This window comes from Hyperolius riggenbachi, chromosome 3, assembly GCF_040937935.1.
Source record: "Hyperolius riggenbachi isolate aHypRig1 chromosome 3, aHypRig1.pri, whole genome shotgun sequence".
Classification (NCBI taxonomy): domain Eukaryota; kingdom Metazoa; phylum Chordata; class Amphibia; order Anura; family Hyperoliidae; genus Hyperolius; species Hyperolius riggenbachi.
In genome coordinates this window covers 283072220-283098807 of record NC_090648.1, presented here as the reverse complement: position 1 = coordinate 283098807, position 26588 = coordinate 283072220, and the positions used below count along the sequence as shown (strand labels likewise).

Here is a 26588-nt window from a genome sequence, read left to right as displayed (position 1 = left end):
GTTCTGAGACTTTTGTTGGCGTTAACATCATCTAACTTGTCATTACATGTCATATGATATCTGCAATAATAGCACAAGAGAAAAAAATATAAACAGTATTTTCCTCAAGCACTTCAATGATGTTTAATTACACATTATTGCTTCCATTTTTCTTACAGCTGTCCCAGCATATGTTGTCCACTGTCCAGACAGAAAATGTGAATCAAATAAATGGTTGTCACATCTGAGCACACAGTAGCTACTTAAATAGGAGCCAAGTAGATTACTTTACATTCCTAAGAAGAACTGTTATGTTTAGTATGCCTGGTACCCCCATGATTTTGCTGAAATTAAACCTTGTAAAGATTATAAGTAACCTGAGCCCCCATGGCACTTATCCCAGAGATCAAATTAACACTCCTATATATGAAAGTGAATAACAATACTAACTTTGTGTACAACCTTCACTTGCTTACATTTAGTCTAGTTATACAACTTAGTAAATCTTTCAACAGGAGTAAAAGTTTAACATCATGTGACTGCCTCATGGTTCTTTATCTAATCTTGGTGTGCTGAACATTTTGGAATCCTTACGGCAATTAAGTGGCTGCTAACCACTATCATCAAGCTTCAATCTAATGCCGATTTGATGGTGTGCCATTGTTATCTTCGGACGCTGTTGACCTTTCCATTAAAGGAAGAGGCGTTACCCAGAAGTGGATCTTCGCCCACACCCCCTTGAGGGGAGTGCAGGATTTCGCTGCCTAGTACCCAGCCAGGTCACTTCTGGGATAACCTCAGCAAGTGGTCAGGAGAACAGCGACGCTAATATGTGAGAAGGAAGAGACGTAGTCAGACAATAGCCAGAGGTCCGGGGCAGGAGAGAGCAGCGTAGTTGGGTCACAGGACAGAGGTCGGGGCAGGCGGCAATCAGGCAAAACGAGGTACAATCCAGGAGTCGGGGCAGGCGGCAATCAGGAGAGGTCGGGGTCACAAGCCAAGGGTCAAATCCAGGAGTCAGTTTAGTAAGCTAATCAACAGAGTTTCCACGGGGCTTACGCCAAGCTGTCAGAACGAGCAGCACTAGAGTAATGGCCAGTGCTGCCTTAATACAAGATTTTGGCGCCGAAATGAACGCCCTGCGCATGCGCACTGCGCGCACAATGCTTCACACGTGCGCGCGCACAATGCTTCACACGTGCACGCGCACAGGCGGGCACAAACGTCCGCGCGCACAAAGCCAAAACAGTTTGCGCGCATGCGCACACCGTGGAACGCCGCCAACCAGGAAGTCCAAACACAACATCCAAGGACCCCCTGTGCGTGTGCACCCCGGAAATGACACTAGACCGACGCAGGGACCTGAGATGGTGAGTGTGACAGCCATGTTACCTTTGTTTCAAGACTTTTCTGTCCTAAGAGACCATCAAACTCTTAGCACATGCTCTCATTATCTCTTGCTTTGACAACTGCAACACCCTCCTATCTGTTATTACATTAACTACACTCTCACCTACACAATCTATCATAAATGCCTCAATTAGACTCATCTACAGATTACCACACATCACCTGCATTTCCTCTCTGCTAATGTCTGCACTGGCTTTCATGTCACCACTGACTCACATTTAACCTGGTTCGCTTTGCCCTACATCATTTTCTAGTTCCTATTCCACCTATATTTCCAACCCTAAAATACATAATGCACCTCTTACTTCCATTCCACTCCTCCAGTGACCAACTAATGATTTCTCTAGAGCTGCCACTCACTAAAATTGCTTGTACCGTTAACACATTTAAACAGACCCATAAAACCACTTCAAAGCATACATTTAATAAAGGTGCATGGTAAAAAGGTTGGGAGATAATGCCAGTAGTAGTATATTGGTAATTTTACAGATATTCCACTATCACCAATAGCATAATATCGGTAGGGTTACTGATATTCTCCTGTCTGCCCATCTTATACTATTCTCTCATGATCCATCCCCACATCTATGCCTAACAATAACCTACCCCCTACCTACACCTAACACTAACCTACCACCTACTTACACCCAGGGCCGGCCCGCCCATGAGGCGGGGTGAGGCGGGTTCCTCAGGCGGCAGGAAGTGGAGGGGCGGCACCAGATGAAGTGACTGCGTAGACGAGAGAGAGAGTGCAGGCTGCAGTGCAGACTCTGCAGTGAAGTCCGGCTGCTCCTGTGTGGTGCCCGACCGTGCCTCCGACCCCGTGCCTGCACACACCCTGAGTGACTGACCCTCCCTCTCCTCCGGCTCCGCCAAGACCGCCCAGACTGTCTGTGTTCTGGCTGAGTCACCCGCCCCGCCGCCCCCCATTAGGCTGTGCACCGCCGGGACCGCCCGCCCGCTGCCCTGGGCGCAGAAGAAGGGGGGGGCGCTGTGATAGCGGGGGGAGCCAGAGCCGCGGTGAGGGCAGCCCGACCTCTCCCTCCCTCTCCCCGGGCCGCCCTCCATGCTCCCCCCTCGGACTGCAGGCAGCAGAGTTAGCGCGCAGGGAAGCGCTGCTGTACACAGTTGTTACTGACCTCCATGGATCCGATCGCCGCTCCCGCCCTGCTGGTCTCCTCTCTGCCTAGCCGCTGATACACACGCGGCTGCTTCCTGTGTAAACAGGACGCAGCGTGTGTAATGTATCAGCGGCTACATTGCAGAGAGGAGACCAGCAGGGCGGGAGCGGCGATCGGATCCAGGGAGGTTAGTAACAACTGTGTACAGCAGCACTTCCCTGCGCGCTAACTCTGCTGCCTGCAGTCCGAGGGGGGAGCATGGAGGGTGGCCCGGGGAGAGGGAGGGAGAGGTCGGGCTGCCCTCACCGCGGCTCTGGCTCCCCCTTCCGCCATTATGAGGGGGCACCTACCTACTTAACCTATACTGGGCAAGCTACCTATCTATCCTATACTGGGGGGCACCTACCTAATCTAACCTGTTTTGGGAGCAGCTACCTATCTATCCTATACTGGGGGGCACCTACCTAATCTAACCTGTACTGGGGGCAGCTACCTATCTATCCTATACTGGGGGGCACCTACCTAATCTAACCTGTACTGGGGGGCAGCTACCTATCTATCCTATACTGGGGGCAGCTACCTATCTATCCTGTACTGGGGGGCACCTACCTAATCTAACCTGTACTGGGGGCAGCTACCTATCTATCCTATACTGGGGGGCACCTACCTAATCTAACCTGTACTGGGGGGCAGCTACCTATCTAACCTATACTGGGGGGCAGCTACCTATCTAACCTATACTGGGGGCAGCTACCTATCTAACCTATGCTGGGAGGCAGCTACCTATCTAACCTATGCTGGGGGGCAGCTACCTGTCTAACCTATGCTGGGGGGCAGCTACCTATCTAATGTATACTGGGGGCACCTACCTAATCTAACCTATACTGGGGGCACCTACCTAATCTAACCTATACTGAGGGGCAGCGACCTAATCTAGCCTATACTGGGGGGAAGCTACCTATCTAACCTATACTGGGGGCACTTATCTAACCTGTATTGGGGGCACCTACCTACCTAGCTAGCCTATACAGGTGGCAACTATACTGGCTACCTATACTGGGGGCACCTACCTAACTAACCTATACTGAGGGTACCTACCTATCTAACCTATGCTGGGGGCAACTATACTGGCTACCTATATTGGAGGCCCCTACCTAGCTAACCTGTACTGGGGGCACCTACTTATCCAACTTATACAAGGGGGGGGGGGGTGCCTGCCTATCTAACATGTACTGGGGGCAACTATACTGGCTACCTATACTGGAGGCAACTACCTGGCTAACCTATACTGGGGGCAACTTGCTCACCTATGCCTGGCCACCTATACTCGGGGGGGACCTATAGCTGGCTACCTATACCGGGCGGGCGCAATTTTTACACCCTTGCCCTGGGTGCATTTTAGCCTAGAAACTGCACTGTTGCCGCCGGCCTCCGAGTCCGACGACTCCAAACTCTGCGGCCTCTCCTGTCTCCTCCAAGGCTGCACGCTGGTGACGCTGCCTAGTGCCTAAGCCTGCTGATTTGATGGTGGCGGCTGCCGCCCGCTATGCTGCTCTGGCTGCGGCTGATTGTCACGGTCAGTCACTGAGCAGCGAGCGCCACCGACGTGACCGTGACGATGATGATGATGAGGCTGGCTGGCTGCCGCCGGCCGCCGCTTACTGGCCCAGCGCGAGATCCCTCAGATCCGAGATGGAGCATGCCCGCCGCAGACCGCAGCCGTCTGTCCCCTGCCAGTGCAGGATGCATGCTGGATGCGGATGCCCGCCCTTCGCTGCCGCCAGACCCGGTGGGAGACCGAATCCCCGGTGAGTCAGTCACTCACTTTGCTGCGTCACTCAGGCTTTCCTTCACGGACACGGTCGGTTGTGTGGGGGATGTAATGTTATGTAGAAGTATTGGGGGGGGCGCCTTTACGATCTTTGCCTCAGGCAGCAGAAAGTCCAGGACCGGCCCTGCTTACACCTAACACTAACCTACCCCTATCTTAGCTGAACAATACCTCCCCCCCCCCCATCTATGCCTAAAAAAACTCACCTCTCTCTTGGGCAGTGACACCTCCAGTCACTACGGAGTGGCACTTGCTCCCCCAGAGCCTCAAATGCAGCCACAGTTGTCCAACACCAAAGTTGAGCAAAAAAGTAGTGGAACTTTCCTGCCGCTATCTCCTCCTTGGGTGCCACCAACACACAAATTACCTGCTGTTGCCAGTAACTCTCTTATTTAGTATAGACACCTATAATAGCACCCATTTCTCTGGCTGCAAGTCGTGCCTTTTTAACCTGTTCCCACTTAAAAATTGCCTGGTCCATCTTTCTCACCCTCTTCATCACCAATTAGCCACTGACATTACTCCTACCTACTAAATACCATATTCCTAACTCCTACATTGTTAGCTTGATTGAGCAGGGTCCCCTTCTCCAAAAAAACTGTTTGTAATTGTTGTGTATCTAAATGTATCATTTGCATATCCTATTTATTATAATAGGTTCACACTTTAAAAGATAATAGTAATAATTCACATTTTGCTTCCTTTAAACACAGTCATTCTTGTTGGGTTTAACCGCATGATTCTGTTCTGTCAGTCATCATTCTTTTATATAACCTTCCTTTTAACAACCTGCTGTGATTGATAACTAATCTCAATTTTATTTTGGCATGTTAATACACGCAGGTGTTATTGTGAATTTTATATAAATATTTAAACACTAACACAATTTAAATTTTTATGAATAAGGAGATAATACAAGTGATTTTCCCTGTACCCAGTTTTTCAAACCACTCAAAGCAAACATTTCTTAGCAAATAATGGAGGCTCCAAGGGTGTTTTCATGTGCAGTGTAACACGTCCTAAAATTACATTGTATTGTTCACAATTATATTTATGGAAAGCTCCCTAGCAATTGTTATTCCCCTGTACATACAGAATAATACAATGCACTACCCTCTGATAATGTAGAAGGCAATGCATGAAATGCACAAAAGGGTATAAAATTATATACTGCAGGATAAACATGGTGTATGTGTGGTTATTATGCATGCAACTCTCGTTTGAATGAATGCTCGGACTCTAATGTTATCTCAGAAAAATAAACCCCTTCCTCTCCAAGCCAAAAATGAGTCTCATTTGAGCATTGAAGAAGATGGTGTGCCAAAGACCAAATATGTGTTTGGAAAGTCAAATTGAGCATGTTGTTGCGTTTCACATCTCTACTATAAATATACAAAGTGTTGGGCTCCGGATCTGTCATGCCTGGGGTAGTAAGAAATCATATGTACCAGCTGTTACCAAATCAAAGAAGAAAAAAAAATATATATATAATTCTCAAAATTAGTCATATGGTTGATCAAATAAAGCTATAACACATCACCCTATGAGATTGCAAGCTACAACGAGAATAGGACTGTGGGTTAGGACCTAACTCAGGGCTGGTGGGAGCATAACCGATATAGTTAGTTCAATGAAAAAAAAAAAAGAAGTGCCAACAAGAACTGGAAAAAAAAGCACTACAGAATTCTAAGCATACATGAGTGTTTCTCAAACCTGTCCTCGTGACTATCCAATGGTGCATGTTTTGTAGGCAACCTCACCTATGCACAGGTGGAGTAATTGGTGTCTCAGCTAGGTGGATTCCAGGTAAATAAGACACTAATAACCCCACCTGTGCATAGGTGAGGTTGCCTGCAAAACATACACCATTGGGGAGTCACGAGGACAGGTTTGAGAAATACTGGCATACATAAAGAAATAACTGTCTAACTGATACATAATGATGATTTACACCTCACACAGATTAAAACCAAATGGAGCAGAAGTGCCATTACTGATTTTTCATTTGGTACTTGGGTCCAATAAAAAAACTTAAAATCGAAAATGATATGCTGCATAAAGTCATACAAACAAGCATAGTATGCACATTAATAGAAGCCTGCATGAAGACAGGCCTGATTACAATACGTATGATTCAAGTCTTTCATTGTTTACTGAGGAACCAATTTTAGTCACCTTTATGCTGGGTACACACAATGCTATTACCCATCTGACTGATGGGAATTTCTGTCGTGTCAGATCTGCTCCCTTTCAATTACAGGATGGATTTTCCAAAGTTATCACTGGAAAAATCGATCCCGTTATCAGTCAGGAACAGTTTGGACATGTACACACGATGTAACTTCCTGACAGACTACCAAATGGACAGCAAATTGCATCATGTGTACCCAGCATTATGCTGCCAAGTTAAGAGGTGTAGAGGTTGTTTATTGGGTATATCTGTTGATTTATTCAATCTATGATATAGATATTGGAATGACAAATGTTACTACGTTTTCAAAGTGCATTATGTGACATTTCATGATGCTCCTTTAAGCTGCTTTTGAAGTTTCTCCCTTTTTATTTACTTTTATATGCATCTATAACATCTCCATTCATGCTTTTATTTATGTGCATAATTTGTTTGAGCATATGAGCTTCATTATAATGTTAACTGTCACAGCCAGGCTGGTTCTAGATTTTTTGCTGCCTGAGGCAAACTTGTGAGGATGCGCCCGCCCCTCCGCCCCCATTTTTGGAATGATTGCACAGCACCCAAGAATTTACTCTGCTTCATTTAATGTCTCTCACATGACATGCATCAGCTCAACACACTAGCACACTGGCTGGCTGTGAGTCTGTGACAAACACACTGCTCACCCTCAGCCACTCCGTTCCTCCTCAGTCAGGCAGGGCCGGGCCGAGGCATAGGCTGGAGAGGCTCCAGCCTCAGGGCGCAGTGTAGGAGGGGGCGCACAATTCATTCGGCTGTCATTCCTAATTGTGTATGAAGCAGAAAGAAATAAGAATATGGGATACATAGCAGTGACTACAAGCCAGATAACTAGATATAAAGGTGTTGTGGAGGTTGTGGGCCCTGTGGCCCTCTTAGTCTAACAGCAATCAGTGAGTGACAGCTGGGGTGGGAGGGGCGCACTTTGGTGTCTCAGCCTTGGGTGCTGGAGGACCTTGTCTCTGCTCTGCAGTCAGGACAGCAGTGTCACCACCTTCCTTCTGCTGTGCAAGTCAAATGACACACTGCTGCATTCCCCTCCCCTTCACTCACTGTCAGACTCCTCACACAGCACAGAATGCTGCTTTTCCCCAATGATGACCTCTTCACCTTGCTCTCCTCTCACTTCTCCTCCTACTCTGACTGCATGCTATTAGTGTCAACACAGTACAAACATGCTGCCCCTGTAATTTCTGCACCTTATGCAAATGTTTCACCTTGCTTCATGAGAGAACCGGCCCTGGTCACAGCTTTGCAAGTGTCATCAAGCTGTATTCTTAAAAGACACATGTCGAGTCCTAGCGCAAGTTAGGAGTTTTTCTTGTAGATGTCTTATTGGACTTCAATGTCGATTGAGAAAATAGTGGTGTCGCTTCTGCTATGTTTAGTTTTACTTATTTTTGTTAAATAGGGATAGGGTTACTTCATATCAGTTACACAGTTATGGTTTAGTAAAGAATTTTTAGGCTGATGCTTAGGCGTATGTGCTTTATACTGTACCAGTTTTTGTGGGGGCATCTTTTTCCTTAATTAAGACTTTACTGTCATATTTCAAAATGCACCTAAGGGAATACAGGGAATCCCAGAGAATGCTGCAAATCCTTCTGCAATGTCTATTATTAACAGCTTTCACCACTACACTGAACATGAGTACTGCAAGCTGGGATGTGTCTCACAGCCAAGTTCAAGCCTTTGCCTGGGCCAGACATAAGAAGTAGACACTCCTTATAGTCTCTCTTAGCAAACTATTTATAATGAGTCAGTCGTGCAGAACAAAGGATTCACATTTCTTAGCCTATTTTGAAATCCTTATACCAATCTGCAAGACAGAAACCTCTAATTATTTAACAAAGGATTAAGAAGGAGCCAAACAAAATATATCCTGGCAGTTAAACAGTGCATTATTTATAAGGAGTACTAAATCAGACTGCTGACTTAAATAAAATAACATCCATAACAACATTTTCCTTCCACTTATCCTTCTGGCGTTTGAATGAATAGTAGCTGGCCAGCCAGACTTTTCTAGGCTACCTGTTTTAGCTCTTGGCGCACACAAACAATAATAACAGGTTACTTAACTCTTTACAACACTTCATAACAGGGCCGGTTCTCTCATGAAGCAAGTTGAAACTAATAGCATCTGTGTCAAAAGGAGTAGGCAGACCAAGAGACTGCGCACATCTACCTCTTAGCACGAACACTTGGTATGGAGCTCTTCCTTTCAACACGTGTGTATGGATTTCCACCCTGTGCAATAGATCTATCAGAAGTAGCTGTCAGTTGCACATCTGCAAGAGTGCCAGGGATGCCAGCAGGAAATTCAGGAAAACTCAGTCTCTCAGTGAAACTAGCAAGACAGGAAGTCAGTGTGATAGTCTGCTGCACAGGTAAATTCATGACAATAAGTATTATAAAAGTTAGTGCTGTATCAATAGGGACATAGCTGAAATGCCAAAATTGTCATGAACCTAAAGGGGTATAAACATTTCATCAACCTGCTTTGCAAGAAAAAGGTCATTGTTATAATTTTAACCAAATAAAATAGCAAGATCATGCATTTATTATTTCTCTAGGGAATTAGTGAGTACAGGGAAGGAGGTCCTATCAAAGATGTGCAATACCAGAATTAGTGTTCCTTATCTCTTTTGGGATTGGTGGAGGACGGTCGTGCTCAAGATCATGCTTATTGTGACTAGTAGTCAGCAGAGGCTGTAGGCAGGACTGATAGTCATGGCATAGGGTCAACAGGCAATTCAGTAGTGTCTGATGGCACAGGTAGCAAGGGCCTGCAATGCTAAGTGCAACTTTAGCTTATTAAGAGAAAATAGTTAACTGACAGACAGAAGTTGTTTCTCAACCGCTCTTTGTACGAGAGCTAGTGAAAACTTCCCGAGCAATTAAAAATCAATTATCTGCTGAAGTCTATCTGGACGTGTATTCGTTCCCATAGGCACTTACAGGGGATCGATTGCTGAAGGGGAACAAGTGTCTCCACAAGCCAACTGAAGCCCTTGTAAATGAATCAACACACATTAAATCAAAAATTATTTTTCCTTTAAAATGCTTAGAAAGAAAAATAATTACTAAAGCAAATATCACTACTAAAAATCCTAAGTAGTGGCAAAAAAAAAGATATAGATCATTTAGGCGTGATGAGTAGGGATAAAGTTATTGGCGAATGAATGGTACGAGAGCTACACAGGAAAACTGCTTCCATCCTTACAGTAAAAATAACGTACAGGCTGAAGTGGTTAATACTGTATAATCTTCTGGGAACCATAATGATCTACTGACAATGCCCTTGGAAATATCAGGATAATTAATGTTATGGTGTAGCATGGCTGTGACTTTCCTCTACTGCTTAAAGGGACACTTAAGTCAAACAAAAAAAATGAGTTTTACTCACCTGGGGCCTCCAATAGCCCGCTGCAGCTGTCCGGTGCCCTCGCCATCTCCCTCCGATCCTCCTGGCCCCGCCGGCAGCCACTTCCTGTTTCGGTGACAGGAGCTGACAGGCTGGGGACGCGAGTGATTCTTCCACAATATTGCCATCTATGCTGCTATAGCATATATCATACACCATATAGCAGCATAGAGGGTGCTAATGTGTCTGGGAATGCGAAAAATCACTCGTGTCCCCAGCCTGTCAGCTCCTGTCACCGAAACAGGAAGTGGCTGCTGGTGGGGCCAGGAGGATCGGAGGGAGACGGCGAGGGCACCGGACAGCTGCAGGGGGCTATTGGAAGCCCTAGGTGAGTAAAACTCATTTTTTTTCTTTGACTTAAGTGTCCCTTTAAAGAGGAGCTGTTAGGTATAGGGTCTCAGAGAAAATAAACACATATATCAGTAGCTAAACATTGGCTGTACTTACATTACATATGCATTTCACTGTCCACGTTTGGATTTCACAGAATCTTTATATAGTATTTGCAGAGAATGATGCTCCTGACAGCTCATGGCAGGTTCCATGTTTGTCTGTCTCCTATGAAGCCAAATGTGTCGTCATGTCCTGCCTGCTTCCTGATGAATCACTCACACAAAAGATCGGTAATGTAAAACACTACTGTGCAGTGAATATTAATTAGCCATGTGGCTAGGAACAATAGCGGACTCCTGCAGTGTACTCTGCCGGGAGTTTTTTCAGTGCTGTGGGCTGCTGCTTTTGTAACACGAGCCCTGTAACTTATCACTAGCAGCCGAGGGGAGGGCCCCAGAATGCTTTGCTGTATGGTATGCGGCTCTCGGCTTCTTAAGAGCTTGGGTCTAACATCCTTGCTGATAAGCACACATCAAAACGAAGAGAGATTTTTAACTTAAGTATTGCCTTTTTGGCTTCCTTCTAAACTGTTTAACACAGGAGAATAGAGGTTTAAATTAGCTTTTGCAGCCTGACAGTTACTTTTTAAAGTTTGTACCTGTGGGCTGGCAGTGCTACTGATGGAGCAAATGCTGCTGTAAATGGCCAGGAGTATTCGGAGTATTGCACCAATGATAACATTAGTCCACTCCATTACAATTAACACATTACTACATGGTCGATTTCAGTTTGGTACTTATGCTGCAGTGGAGTGGCAGGATTTTACTGACAGGGTTGTGTGGAGTATGGTCATCTGTAAAATGACCAATCTTAAATCATCATAGGGAACTTTTCTACAATCCCAGCACCCTTTAGAGCACAAAGTGTGGTAATTGGTGAAATGGTGTTGTTTTGTTGATGATTATATCTGAAATAAAGGTGCAATTCCGGTCAGTACACAAAGGGCCAGGCCTTGTGTGCCTGCAGGTCAAGGGTGGCACCTGATCATGAAAAAGATCTCCATACATGTAAAAGATGATGTAGCAAAGGTGGAGCAATACACTAGTACCTAATGGGCAAGGGAGTCATTGATGAAACTGAGGCAATGCAGTAAATAGATGTTGCACATGGAAGAGTGTGCTGAAAATAGAAGAGGGGGCCAATGCTGCACTAGTGGGGGAGTCAGTACACACTTGGCCTATAGTGTAAAGTAAAACAAACATGACTCCATCTGAAACATACAAGTTAAAATACATACAAGTTAAAAAGGATATAGTGAAAAATCAGAGTAAAAAAGTGTTGTATGCTAAAGCTTGGTACACACCTTCAATTATGATTGGTAAATTTTACCACCTCCATGTAGCACAAGGCCCAACATATTTTTTAATACTATGAGCAGACTATGTAGGTAAACGCTCATACTACAAGGAGGTTTTAAATTGGTCAGTGATTGGCCAATCAAAGCTGAAGGTGTGTAGCAGGCTTCACTCATATTGTTAATGCTATTAACGTTGAGTTGTGTCCACTGGCGTAACAATAGGGGATGCGACCCCCGCCGTCGCGGGGGGCCCTGGGCCCTCCTAGGGCCCGCACAGGGATTTTTGGGGGGCAGGAGGGGTCACAGCATAAGAGGAGAGTGTGGCAGATCGGTGGGGAGGGGGGACATCCCCCCCTCACCTCAGGCTCTCCTCTCAGCGCTCCCCTACTGCAATCATTGGTGGCAGCGGGCAGCAGCAGCGGCGGCAGGATAACACATTACCTCCTTCTCGCTGGAGGTCTTCCGTTCTCTAAGTGCTTCATGCAACTTCCTGTGTAAACAGGAAGTTGCACTTAGAGAACAGAAGACCTCCAGCGAGAAGGAGGTAATGTGCCACCAATGATTTCAGGAGGGGAGCGCTGAGAGGAGAGCCCGAGTTGAGGGAGGGGGGGAATGTCCCCCCTCCCCACCGATCTGCCACACTCTCCTCTTATGCTGTGACCTCTCCTGCCCGCCAAAAGTCCCTGTGCGGGCCCGGGGAGGGGGGGAGGGTTTGCAGGGGGGCCCAGGGATTTCTAGGTACGCCCCTGGTTGTGTCTGCTGCTGACAATGACATAGGACACAAAACACTATGGGCTATGTTAGTGGATACAGGGCACTTACAGTGTGCCTACATTTGTCTACAGTTTATAACCTACCGTAGCAGCACATGGTAGGTGTACTGCAGTGGGGTTTTTTTAGCAGTTATGATTCATGTCCTTACAAGACAGTCTTTATGCTTACTAGAAAAAAATCCTAAATTATAGTAATAAGTTCATTCGACTGAAGTATGCATAAATCAACACAAATATACTTAGCTCATGAGGTGTTTTAAAGTCAATCTGTGAGTCAATAGACAACAAAATCAGATCCTCACCTCCAGATGCTGAAACATCAGGATTCTAATGGGGCTTCCCCTATCCTCCACAGGCAGCCAGATCCAAAGATGGATTAGATGTAATGGGGTCCTAGGCAAGGTAGTTGATTTGGTGACCCCTTGTGGTCTTTTTGCTAAGCTGAAGAGAGGTCAGAGAAGGTGACTGGTGGGTCCCCTGACCAGGGCCGGGCCGAGGCATAGGCTGGAGAGGCTCCAGCCTCAGGGCGCAGTGTAGCAGGGGGCGCACAATTCATTCACCTGTCATTCCTAATTGTGTTTGAAGCAGAAAGAAATAAGAAAAGGGGATACATAGCAGTGACTGCAAGCCAGATAACTAGATATTAAGGTGTTGGGGAGGTTGTGGACCCTGTGGCCCTCTTAGTCTAATAGCAATCAGTGTGTGACGGCTGGGGTGGGAGGGATGGAGGGGCGCACTTTGGTGTCTCAGCCATGGGTGCTGGAGGACTTTGTCCCAGCTCTGCCCCTGACAACCACTGGGCCCCGGCACCTGCCGAGTAGAGATGGGCGAACCTCCGATTTTTGGTTTGCGAACTTTCGTGGAAGGTTCGGTCCGCGCGAACTTTAGCGAACCGCAATAGACTTCAATGGGGAGGCGAACTTTGAAAACTAGAAACATTTATGCTGGCCACAAAAGTGATGGAAAAGATGTTTCAAGGGGTCTTACACCTGGAGGGGGGCATGGATGAGTGGGATAGATGTCAAAAGTCCCGGGGAAAAATCTGGATTTGACGCAAAGCAGCGTTTTAAGGGCAGAAATCACCTGCAGCCTGATTCACAAAGCGGTGATAACTCAGTTATCACGCCTAAAAGACTTTAGGCATGATAACCTTTGCACCGCTGAGTTAGCACCGCTTTGTGCTGATTATCGCGCGCAAAGTCCCGCGCGCAAACGCGCACACAAAGTCCCATAGGCCTTAATGGGCACTGCACGCGAAGCGCGGTGCGCTGCGCGCGCGCAAAACTTTGCGCCCGGGAAATTCGCGCGAGTTTCTTCTTATCATGCCTAAACTGAGTTTAGGCGTGATAAAGGGCTTTTCACTGGCGTGCAAACACTTTGCACCGCTTTGTGAATCAGGCCCATTGAATGCTAAATTGCAGGCCTAACGTGCTTTAAAACATCTTGCATGTGTATACATCAATCAGGGAGTGTAATTAGTGTACTGCTTCACACTGACACACCAAACTCACTGTGTAACACACCGCAAACAGCTGTTTGCGTAGTGACCGCCGTGCTGGACTGGTGCGCAACATGGCGAGATTGCTCTCTCAGTGATATCAGGTAATGTCTGACTGCCATCAACTTTCGATGGTTCTTTTTCTACCATTGTTAGAGCTTAGCTTACATCTATTTTTTGTTTTTATTACATTTTCTACTTGCTGTTCAGCACCTACAACGAGAATCTGTTATGGAGGGCAAGTCTGCCATTGTCACCACGGGTAATGGCCGGGGAATCAAAGTTCGATTCCGGTCCAAAGTGGGAGCCTGCTGAGACCCATGCTGTACCTGCCCTGACCGTGCTTTGCAGACCAGGCATCTGTGGTCAGATGGACCCTTGACCCAGCGGTAGACAAACCAACTCGAAAGCATTTGCCAAGAATGTTTTATGGAGGGCAAGTCTGCCATTCATTCAACTGTGTGAAACTTTCGATGGTACTAGTTTCTCATTACCATGGTGACTGACCTCGGGTAATGGCCGGGGAATCCGGTTTCTATTCCGTTCCGGATTTGGAGCCTAAGAAATGGCTACCACCACACATCCAGGCAAGGACGGCAGCAGGCATGGCTTTCGAGGACTTGCTGTATTTGGAATGAATTAACTTTAAATCCTTTAACGAGAATCTGTTATGGAGGGCAAGTCTGATGGTGCCTTCACTGTGATTCACCAGGTTGGTCTCCTCCTCAAGGAGGCGAGAATATTTTATGGAGGGCAAGTCTGCCATTGTGAGTGACCACAGGTAATAGCCGAGAAATCCTGGTTGTATTTCGGTCCGGAGTTGGAGCCTAAGAAACGGCTACCACCACACATCCAGGCAAGGAAGGCAGCAAGCATGGCATGCCCGCCCCGAGGTAGTGACCAAAAATAACAATACGGGAGGACTTTCGAGGGCTTGCTGTATTTGAAATGAATTAACTTTAAATCCTTTACGAGAATCTATTATGGCGGACAAAGATGACACCACTTGCCTTTCACGAGAATCTGTTCTGGAGGGCAAGTCTGACATCCATTCAAGTGAAAGGTATGCACTGACTGCCAGGTATAATACAATGTGCAGTCACAGATGCAGTGAAAGGTATGCAGTGACTGCAAACAGCCGTTTGTGTAGTGACGGCCGTGCTGGACTGGTGCGCACCATGACGAGAGTGCAGGTGATGGTGGCTTTACAGCCCGGCTGATGTAGCTGAATGACAGAAAAGTGACTGTCCAGCTGATCACATTTGGTCTGACCACAATGAAGCAACAACCTTATTATCTTTGGTGTGCCAACCCCCCAGACACTCATATAGCCGGCGGTCATTGCTTCATTGTGATATGCAAGCCCCTTCACCGCGGCAAGGTAATAATCACGAAGGGGGATGGGGACATGGACATGCCTTTTGTTTTGTTGTTGCAGCTGCCCGCAGTACATCCAGAAAAATTAGGCAGGCATGTAGACCCCCCAGAAAAATTATTATAGCGTCCGCTGCTAGCAGCGGCCTAAAAAATTCAGGAATCTGCCTGGAGTCCTGGACCCTGTTGGTGGTGGCGGAGAAGGCAGTCAAGCGGCCGGCGGGCAGAGGTGCTGTGTGGGGAGCGACTTAGTCTTGGGGCAGGTAGCCAGTCACACGGCGTGCAGGCAGAGATTCTGTGTGTGGGGACTGACTTAGTCTTTTTGCGGGCAGTAGCCCTCCGGGATCCATGAATCATTCATTTTGATAAAGGTGAGGTACTGAACACTGTTGTGACTTAGGCGACTTCTCTTCTCAGTGACAATGCCTCCAGCTGCACTGAAGGTCCTTTCTGACAGGATGCTTGCGGCAGGGCAAGACAGAAGTTGGATGGCAAATTGGGACAGCTTTGGCCACAGGTCAAGCCTGCGCACCAAGTAGTCCAAGGGTTCATCATTGCTGCTCACAGTGTCTACATCCACACTTAAGGCCAGGTAGTTGGCTACCTGCCGGTCCAGGCGTTGGTGGAGGGTGGATCCCGAAGGGCTACGGCAAGGCTTTGGACTAAAGAATGTCTGCATGTCCGACATCACCATGAGATCGCTGGAGTGTCCTGTCCTTGCTTGCGTGGAAATGGGAGGAGGATTACTGACAGTGGTACCTTTATTGTGTTGTACTGTGACATCACCCTTAAACGCATTGTAAAGCATAGTTGACAACTTGTTCTGCACGTGCTGCATCCTTTTCGCCTTCAGGTGAGTTGGTAATAGGTCCGCCACTTTGTGCCTGTACCGAGGGTCTAATAGGCCACCCAGTACAGGTCATTCCCCTTGAGTTTTTTTTTATACGGGGGTCTCTCAACAGGCTGGACAGCATGAAAGAAGCCATCTGCACAAAGTCGGATCCAGACGTACTATCCATCTCCTCTTGCTCTTCCTGAGTGTCATTACGCATGTCCTCTTCCTCCCCCCAGCCACGAACAATACCACGGGAGGGTGGAGCAGCACAAGTCCCCTGTGACGCCTGCTGCGGTTGTTCTTCTGCCGCCGCCTCTTCCTCCTCCACAGAAACAACTTCCTCATCATCCGAGTCTGACTCCTCTTCTTCCCCACACGACTCCTCTTCTTCCTTCTCCTCCTCCTCCCCCTTCTGTGCTGCCGCAGGTGTTGAGGAAACACCTGGTTCCGATGAAAATTGCTCCCACGACTCTTCCTGCCGTAACTGTTCCTGTTCACGCTCCTCCACAGCTTGATCCACCACTCAACGCATGGCACGCTCCAGGAAGTAAGCGTAAGGGATCAAGTCGCTGATGGTGCCTTCAGTGCGACTCACCAGGTTGGTCACCTACTCAAACGGCCGCATGAGCCTGCATGCATTTCGCATCAGTGTCCAGTTCGGTGGCCAGAACATCCCCATCTTCCCAGATTGTGTCCTTATACTGTAATTGTACAGGTACTGGGTGACGGCTTTCTCCTGGTCAAGCAGGAGAGAGAACACGAGCAGGGTCGAATTCCAGCGAGTCGGGCTATCGCATATCAAGCGTCTCACTGGCAAGTTGTTTCTCCGCTGACTGTCCGCAAAGCGTGCCATGGCCGTGTAAGACCGCCTGAAATGCCCACACAACTTCCTGGCCTGCTTCAGGACGCCCTCTAAACCTGGGTACTTTGACACAAATCTTTGAATGACCAGATTCAGCACATGTGCCATGCAGGGTACATGTGTCAGCTTTCCCAAATTCAAAGCGGAAAGGAGATTGCTGCTGTTGTCACACACCACGTTGCGATCTCCAGCTGGTGCAGGGTCAGCCAGTGCTCCACCTGTTTGTTAAGAGCAGCCAGGAGAGCTGGTCCAGTGTGACTCTCCGCTTTAAGGCAAGACATGTCTAAGATGGCGTGACACCGTCGTACCTGGCATGCAGCATAGGCTCTGGGGAGATGGGGCTGTGTAGCAGGAGAGGAGATGGCAGCACCACTAAAGTTGAACTGCCACTCAGTCAAGGAGGAGGAGGACGACGGCAGCGAAGAGGATGTAGCAGGAGGAGTAGTTGGTCCGCTGCGCAGCTACGTACTCCCTGCTTGCCATCTTTCACCAGGTTGACCCAATGGTCTGTGTAAGTAATGTAGCGGCCCTGACCATGCTTGGCAGACCAGGCATCCGTGGTCAGGTGGACCCTTGACCCAACGCTCTTCGCCAGAGATGACACCACTTGCCTCTGAACTTCACGGTACAGTTTGGGTATCGCCTTTCTAGAAAAATAAGTGCGGCCTGGTATCTTCCACTGCGGTGTCCCAATGGCCACAAATTTACGGAAAGCCTCAGACTCCACCTGCTTGTATGGTAACAGCTGGCGAGCTAATAGTTCTGCCACGCCAGCTGTCAGACGGCGGGCAAGGGGGTGACTGGCAGAAATTGACTTCTTCTGCTCAAAGATTTCCTTCACGGACACCTGGCTGCTGTGGGCAGAGGAGCAGGAACCGCTCAAGCGCAGAGGCGGAGTGGAGGAGGGTGGCTGTGAAGGTGCAAGGGAGAAAGCGGCTGAACATGCTGCACCTAAAGGAGGAAGAGGAGAAGGAGGGTGGCTTTTCTTTTGTGTGGTTTTGCTCAGGTGTTCTTCCCATTGCTGTTTGTGCCTTTTCTCCACGTGCCTTCGTAAGGCACTTGTTCCTACGTGAGTGTAGGCCTTTCCACGGCTCAATTTTTGGAGACAGAGAGAACAGACGGCTTTACTCCGATCTAAGGCAGACACATCAAAAAATTTCCACACCGCTGAGCCACCCTGGGGTGATGGCACTATGTTGGCCTCAGAGTCAGCAGCTGACGTTGAAGGGCATGTTGGCTGGCTGTCCATAGCTGGCGATACATGGCACCGGACACTCCCACCAGCTGTTTATGAGGACGAGCTCCCCCTGCTTCTTTCAGGAACTCGTCTCCTCCTACTCCTCTCTGGCTCCCCCTCCGAACTGTCCCCCTGTTCATCTCTTCTATTGGGAACATACGTGGCATCCGTATAATCGTCATCATAATCATCCTGCCCAGCTTCGCTTTCCTCAGACACCTTCAAAACTGCACCAACAGGAGGTACTTCATCATCATCATCCTCCTCCATTACGTCCATACTGTCGCTTAACTCACCCATATGAGGTGGTGTAACTTGCTTAGCGCCTTCATAATGTTGTAGCAGTAGTGGCTGTGAATCAGTGATTTCAACACCAAATAACTCCTGCGAAGTGTCAAATGCAGCGGATGTGGTGCTTGTAGTAGCGCTGGTGGCTGCGGCAGATGAGGTGTTCTGTGTTATATAGCCAACCACGTCCTGACAATTTTGGAAGGTGATGGCACGTGCCTTCTTCTGAGCACCGTACTTTGGGCCAGGGCCGCACGAAATCACATCAACACGACCACACACACACCTGCCAGGTGGCCTTCCTCTGGGTCTGCCGCTACCTCTTCCGCGACCTGGTTGTCCATTTTGTCCATATTGGGGGGGGGGGCACTGATTTGATTAATACAATGTGCAGTCACACTGGTGCAGCAGTTAACAGGTATGCACGGAGTGGTATATCATACTGCGTGCACTCACGTAGGTAGGTGGGTTCACTGAACCCGACAGCTAGGTAGGTATATGCAGTAATGGGTATTACAATGTGCAGCTGCCTATCACGCACACAGGTACAGTAGTCGCTGAATGTGCTGGGCCTGGGCTGGCAGTGGCACTGCACACAGTATGAATTATAACAGCTGTCTATACAACACAAGTGCAGTAATAATGGGTATTAAACAATGTGCAGCTGACACAGGTGTGTGATTGTGATTGGCCTGGGCTGGCACTGGCACACAGTATGAATTACAAAAGCTGTCTATACAACACAAGTGCAGTAATAATGGGTATTACACAATGTGCAGCTGACACAGTTGTGTTATTGTGATTGGCCTGGGCTGGCACTGGCACACAGTATGAATTACAAAAGCTGTCTATACAACACAAGTGCAATAATAATGGGTATTACACAATGTGCAGCTGACACAGGTGCGCGATTGTGATTGGCCTGGGCTGGCACTGGCACACAGTATGAATTACAAAAGCTGTCTATACAACACAAGTGCAATAATAATGGGTATTAAACAATGTGCAGCTGACACAGGTGTGTGATTGTGATTGGCCTGGGTTGGCACTGGCACACAGTATGAATTACAAAAGCTGTCTATACAACACAAGTGCAGTAATAATGGGTATTACACAATGTGCAGCTGACACAGTTGTGTGATTGTGATTGGCCTGGGCTGGCACTGGCACACAGTATGAATTACAAAAGCTGTCTATACAACACAAGTGCAATAATAATGGGTATTACACAATGTGCAGCTGACACAGGTGCGCGATTGTGATTGGCCTGGGCTGGCACTTGCACACAGTATGAATTACAAAAGCTGTCTATACAACACAAGTGCAGTAATAATGGGTATTACACAATGTGCAGCTGACACAGGTGCATGATTGTGATTGGCCTGGGCTGGCACTGGCACACAGTATGAATTACAAAAGCTGTCTATACAACACAAGTGTAGTGACACACACAGAAAAAAAAAAAAAAACACAAGAACAGGATTAGTTTTGAAAAGAGCTGTTGCTGGGTGCTATTATTGCAATAAGATTCAGCCAGGAGCAAGCTAACAAGCCAAGAGCCTAACTAATCTTTCCCTAGGAGAAACAGTCTGAAGCAGCTCGCCCTACTCTCACTATTGCAGGCACACGAGTGAGTGTAATGGCCGGCGGAGCCTGCCTTTTATAAGGGGGGGGGGGGAGTGGCTCCAGGAGAGAGTGTAGCCTAATTGGCTACAATGTGCCTGCTGACTGTGATGTAGAGGGTCAAAGTTAACCCTAAGGGAGCATTATGGGGTGAATCGAACTTCCGGGAAAGTTCGCCTTTGCTTGCGAAGGCGAACCACCCAAGGTTCGCCTGGAACCGTTCGCCGGCGAACCGCTCGGCCCATCTCTACTGCCGAGCTTGCCAGGTGGACAATCCTGCTCTGACCCAATCCAGCCCACACTCCAAACACCAATGACAATAACAGTGGTGTTGTGCGCAGAAGCACTATCAAATTTCCATTTGTGCTCTGGTGGAAATATGCAAGGTCCATTGTGTACACTCTATTGTGCATTTGGCGTGTATAGTAGAGTGTATCCGATTGGCCTTGTACATTTACACTGGTGCACAGGTGGCAAGCTGCTAGTGCCGCTGAGTTCATCACACACAAGGCCTTGATGCCACACTTTGGGTAGAACAGGGCTGATGAGGGAAGTGTCTTTAAGATCCAGAGCCTTCCCTCTAACGAGGTTAGTACCCTCTACAGAAACTCTTTGCCACTTTTGGGCCACTTTCAATAATTGTAACCACAATAGGGTATACAATGTCAATGCACTACTTATAGGGACATGTGTTCTAAAATTAGATATACATGTTTAAACAAATATTTGGTAATGCTACTGTTCACTTTTTTTCTCTACAGATATATATATACTCACCAAATTCCTCACTCTCTACATCTGCAGAAGCATCTGCTCCTGTGTCTGGAAATTCTTCCCCTTCTGGAAGATCTTCAACTTAATGATCAAAAAATATGGTCGCTATTATAAAATGTATGACTTACATAATACATTCTCAGTTAATTATTAATTAATATTTTAGTTACCTTATGGTGTTACATCTAGCACTTCAACATTTTGAGAGCTTGGCCCTGGCTCATCTGCCTCTGCACTCTCTTCTCTGTCCCTTGCCTCCTGTTGTGCAGCATGCCTCTGTGACTCCTGCAGCCTTCTTCTCTTTCTTCTGTTGGTGTTTAGGAATAAAAGTTTAACATTATTGTGCCATGTATTATGTACATAATTTCATTATATAACAGGCATTAATCCAACACATCACTATTCTAGCTTTATTGTGCTTACTTGAACACAGGTATGGCACTTATACAGTAGAATTATTTTATTTATTTATTGTATTTAAAAAGCGCCAACATATTACGCAGCACTGGACATTAGTGACGGTTGTGATGGAAAGGTACAACACCGCTCACCACACCACCACTCCGGCCAGCAGCTGCACCATACGCAGCCAACCCATGCACTAACATGAAGTCTTAGGCTATGACTAAGGAGTGTTAGTGTGCTCCGATACGCGTGAGCCATTATGCAGATTTTTCAATGAAAATTGGGCTTTTAACCAGCTGGTAGAGTGGAGCTTTCTCCTTCCTTCATATTAGTTATGGTTACGGACAATATTTAGGGGTGACATACAGTAATAAGACAATACAGCAATACATGCAAACCAGATCCCGCAGCACAGTATGAGTACAGAAAGTGCTTAGTAACTGGATGGGAGGGTCAGGGATGGCCAAGGTTGGTAGATCATAAATTCTGTTTTGTCCAGGGTTAGTTTCAGGAACTTAGCGGACCATCCAGGAGGAGATGGCTAATAGGCATGAGGAGACCTTGTCCATGGTAGTGGTGGATAGGTCAGGGGTGTGGAGGTATGGATCGGGGTGTCATCTGCATACAGATGACAGTTAAAACCCATGGAGGAGATAACCTCGCCAATGAAGAATGTGTATAGGGAGAACAGTAGGGGGCCAAGGACCGAGCCTTGAGGAGCTCACACCGAGAGGTGGTTGGGGGTGGATGAGGACTCATTGAAGGAGCGGTTGGAGAGGTAGGATGAGAACCAGACCAGGGCAAGGTCATGAATGCCCATGGACTGGAGGAGTGGAGGATGGTCTACTGTGTCAAAGGCTGCTGAAAGGTCAAGGAGGAAGAAAATGGAGTATTTGCCTTCTGCATTAGCTAAGGCAAGGTCATTGACCATTTTGGTGAGAGCTTTTTCGGTTGAGTGGGCAGACTGAAATCAAGATTGCAGTGGGCCCAGTAGGGAGTTGGCATTGAGGTACTTGCTCAGGTGTCTGTGAACCAGACGCTCAAGTAGTTTTGTGGCAAAGGGGAGCAGGGAGATAGGGCGGTAGTTGGAGGGTAGCGAGGGGTTGAGGGAGGGTTTCTTGAGCAGGGGTAGTACAATGCCCTGCTTGAAGTCTGAGGGGAAGGTGTCTGTGAATGAGGTTAAAGGAGTAATGTATGGGCCCTTAGGGGAAAAGAGTTGAACTTACCTGGAGCTTCTAATGGTCCCCGCAGACATCCTGTGCCCGCGCAGCCACTCGCCGAAGCTCCAGTCCCCGCCGCCGGTTACTTCCGGAATTTGCAAAACCACTGCGCCTTACTGTGAGGCCTCCTCTTCACTCCCGCTGACGTCCCCGGGAGTGCCTGCGCAGTACGCTCCCATGACATCAGCGGGAGTGAGGAGAAGGCCGCACAGGTGTAGTGGCAAATTCTGGAAGTAACCAGCGGCGGGGACTGGAGCATCGGTGAGTGGCTGTGCAGGCACAGAAAGTCTGCCGGGGACCATTAGAAGCCCAGTTAAGTTCAACTCTTTTTTCCCTAAGGGCTCCCTACAGTACTCCTTTAAAGAGGGATGTGAGGACTGGGGCCAAAGCCAGGAAGTGAGGACAGGGTAAGTCAGAAGGGACAGGGTCAAGGTGGGAGGTAGTAGTATGGGAAGTCATCAGTAGGTGGTTGACTTCCTCAATGATAGCTGGAGTGAAGGAGGAGAGGGGAGGATAGGGTGGAGGAGGAGCTGGATGGGAGGGGATGAGGTGAGGAATGAAGGCTGGTGATTTCCTGACGGATGAAGACAATTTTGTTGGTGAAGTGGGTGGCTAAATCCGTGGCTGAGAGGGAAGAAATAGACGGTGGAGGGATGGGTTTAAGAAGGGAGTTTAAAGTGGCAGAGAGACACTGGGGGTTGGAAGCTTGAGCTCCGATTAGCTTGGTGAAGTATTCTTGCTTTGCATTGGCAAGGGCAGTGTAAAAATGCAGCAGGGTAGCCTTGTACTCTAGGAAATCTTGGTTAAGTCTAGTTTTCCTCCATTTCCGTTCAGAGGCACGTTAACCCCTCCCCCGGTCCTGTTGTCTGGTTTGGGGGTGTGACTGAGGTGAAGCCCCCATAGGAAAGAGCAGCCTCTGTCGGAGAGTCAGATGGGGTGAGCCATGTCTCAGTGAGCACAAGGATTGTGAGGGTTTTGGAGAGGATGTGGTTGGGAATGGCTGTAAGTTTGTTGCGGACAGATCTGGCATTCCAGAGACTGCAGGGTAGGGGAGCGTGTTTGTGGGTGGAATGGATGAAAATCAAGTTGGGGCAAGGATGGATGTTGAGGTTATTTGTGGACAGAGGGCTATGGGGTGTGTGAGGAAAGTGAGCAAGGGATTCTTGTCTGGCAAAGGCTGTGGCCCAGGTTTAGGTGATATATCACCAGCTGCAAGTAAGAGGAGGAGGAGAGAGTGAGCAAATGGGAATGGGATTTAAACGTTGTTGTGATATGAGCTGCTGGGGGGAGAGAGAGATTTCAGGAGAGTTAACAGTTCATGAGAAGCTGAGCAAAGTGAGGAAAGCAGAGCAGGTGAAATGAATATGGAGTGAGGTACATTGGGAAAGTGCATGTAGCTATGCTGCTTATAGAGGAGTGCAGACAGGCAGACCATAGAAGAGAGCAGAGTAAACATGAATGCCTTTATAGTAGGCTCCAAGGAACGAGAAAAAGTATATAGACACATTTGCTGGGACCTGAGGACTATTTAATACAGGTGTGTTATGATTGGCATGGGCAGATTTGAGTAAAGGCAACAAAGGGCTGGGCCTTGCCCATCTGAAGACCAAGGGGCCACCTGGACATGAAAGCGGTATTGCTGCACATGGAAGAGAAGGCTGCACATGGAATGGGAGTGATGCTGCGGAATAATAAAGAGGACACACAAACACACAACATACTTTGACTTGCCCCACCGAAAACAACATTACAACCTGGAGAATTATTATACGCTATGTGATGTTGATCAACCTTTACTGATGCAACAAATTTACATTGGTAGATGCAAAACAGTACTAATACCATAATACTGACAGTCCATGCTGCATAATGACGCACCTGAAACACTGAAATATACAATTATGCACAAACAATTACATAATGCTACACTTAGTTTGTCTTATGATCTTTCTGCGCAAAGATTCATGCCCTCTCGCAGCATCAGATCAGACCATCTTCTACTGAGATGTGGCTTGGTGCAAATCACACCAAACTTATGCTCCAGGGATGAAATGACATGGTCAAGAATCTTGTTTTTGCAGTCAAAGAGGTTGATTCACTATAACAAATAGCGTGCCTTATCAGAGTTAAAACACCTTATCAGCAAGAGCTACGAACTTATGCCTGCTAACTGGCAATGACGAGAGCTCCACTCGTCCTGCCCAGAGCCCCTGCGGGTCCAATCACTTTAAAGGACATTATTCCCTTACTTTGATTGGCCCAATAGGGTGCCTGTCACTGGACATGAAACTTGAAAGGCAGCCTATTGGGCCAATCAAAGTGCGGGGATAATGTCCTTTAAAGTGATTGGACCCACAGGGGCTCAGGGCAGGACGAGTGGAGCTCTCGTCATTGCCAATTAGCAGGCATAAGTTCGTACAGCTCGCTATGCTACTCTGATAAGGCATGTTAACTCTGATAAGGCACAATATTTGTTATAGTGAATCAACCCCAATGGCCCCTTGATATAACTCCCTCCTCTGATCTTAATGTAATTGATCAAAGATCCTGACCATTTCATCCCTGGACACTGGGGTAGCTCGTAGGATGGGACTACTGTGGAACATGTGGACATGAAGCTGTCACTGTCAGTTATCTCGTACCCTGCCCCGGCAGGTGCCGTCAGCAAAAACAGGAAGTTTCCACCCACATGCAGAAAATGATTGCACGGGTATGTACTTACCAAGATAAACATGGAACACAATACTACGCATAAACTATCTGAATCAACATTGGCATTGCACATAGGAAAAAGATACTAATTAGAAGGGCTAGTATGCATGCTCCACACAGTCATCTTATTGGTTGTGGGTACAATTAAAAAAGCTACGTAGCAGAACGTGCATTAGGTAGCACACAATAACTACTGTTTGAAATCATAAAAGTAGGTTCTCTAACTTGATCTACGTTTAAAGAGTACCTGAGCCGAAGCTCGGGTACAAAATTAGATACTTACCTAAAAAGAGGGAAGACTCAGGATCCTATTGAGGTTTCCCTCACTGGTCTGATATCCCCGTCGCTGAGCACCCCCCCAAAAAAAATTAGCGACAAGGCATTGTTGCTTATCATATCAGGGCTGCACAGCTTGTCTCCCTGTACCATGGCTGCGCAAGCCCACCAGCAGCGAAGCCTTGATACAGGAAGACGAGCTGTGTGGCCCCGATGTGGAGGGGGCAACGCTCAGCAACGGGAAAGGGGGGGCTTCAGACCAGCAATGGTACCAACAGCCTGGAAAGTCTGGACTCTTGCTGTATCTAAGGAAACCGGGCACCCCCAATTGCGTGCACACCACCCAGCAAGTAGGATATTGCTTTGCTTGTGGAGCTGCTGCCCTCCCTTGGACTGTATATATATATATATATATATATATATATATATATATATATATATTGTGACAGATATAGGGAGGATTTGGTTGGGAAAGTCCAGGACGGGTTTTATGTCTCATCCAGGTTCAGGTTTTTTTGCATCCCTGTTCCCTTGATGCAGCTCAGGTTTTGCTGCACGCATGCAGTAATGAGATGGGCTGGGTTTCCTGCAGGGGAAACCTTGATTAGAGGCAGGCTGTCAGTCTGATATAGCTTTCTGCCTGGGACTGACCTAAGCTGGGTCAGGAGAGCTGCTTGAAAAGGTGACTAAAAGACTGTTGTTTCAGTTGTGAGTTAAAAATTGCTGTAGAGAGTACTAGACTCTCTGTAGCTGTTAGACAGGGAAATACCTGTGTGTAGATTAGCAGCCTAAGTGGCAGGATTTTGTTTGATGTTTTGTTTTTGTTTTGTCATTTCACTCACCTGTAAATAGTGTGCATAGCTGTAAATAAAACTCCACGTTGCTGTTTGAAAACTATTGGAGCCTGCTGTGCCTGTGTGATATTTGTTGTGGGACTCATCCCAGGGAGCCCAGCACCCCGCTACCTACCTAATCCCTTACACGTGGTGGAGGATGCGGGCAGTTCTGTTGTGGAGACACTGTTGTGGAGGTCTGTTAAACATG

General features: G+C 47.5%; 1 protein-coding gene across 2 annotated transcripts in view; it reads right to left on the bottom strand.

Annotated features, from left to right (window-relative positions):
* TSPAN12 (tetraspanin 12) overlaps nt 1-26588 on the bottom strand; it is a 310496-nt gene that overhangs the window by 235063 nt on the left and 48845 nt on the right. Inside the window, exons 2-5 of one of the 2 annotated variants that reach the window (XM_068276411.1) lie at nt 21102-21238; nt 20935-21012; nt 12743-13009; nt 7201-7317 (exon numbers count right to left, since the gene is read on the bottom strand). The gene's annotated coding sequence lies outside the window, so the exon portion shown is untranslated. The remainder of the gene's footprint in view (nt 1-7200; nt 7318-12742; nt 13010-20934; nt 21013-21101; nt 21239-26588) is intronic. The other variant, XM_068276412.1, reaches the window with a different exon arrangement.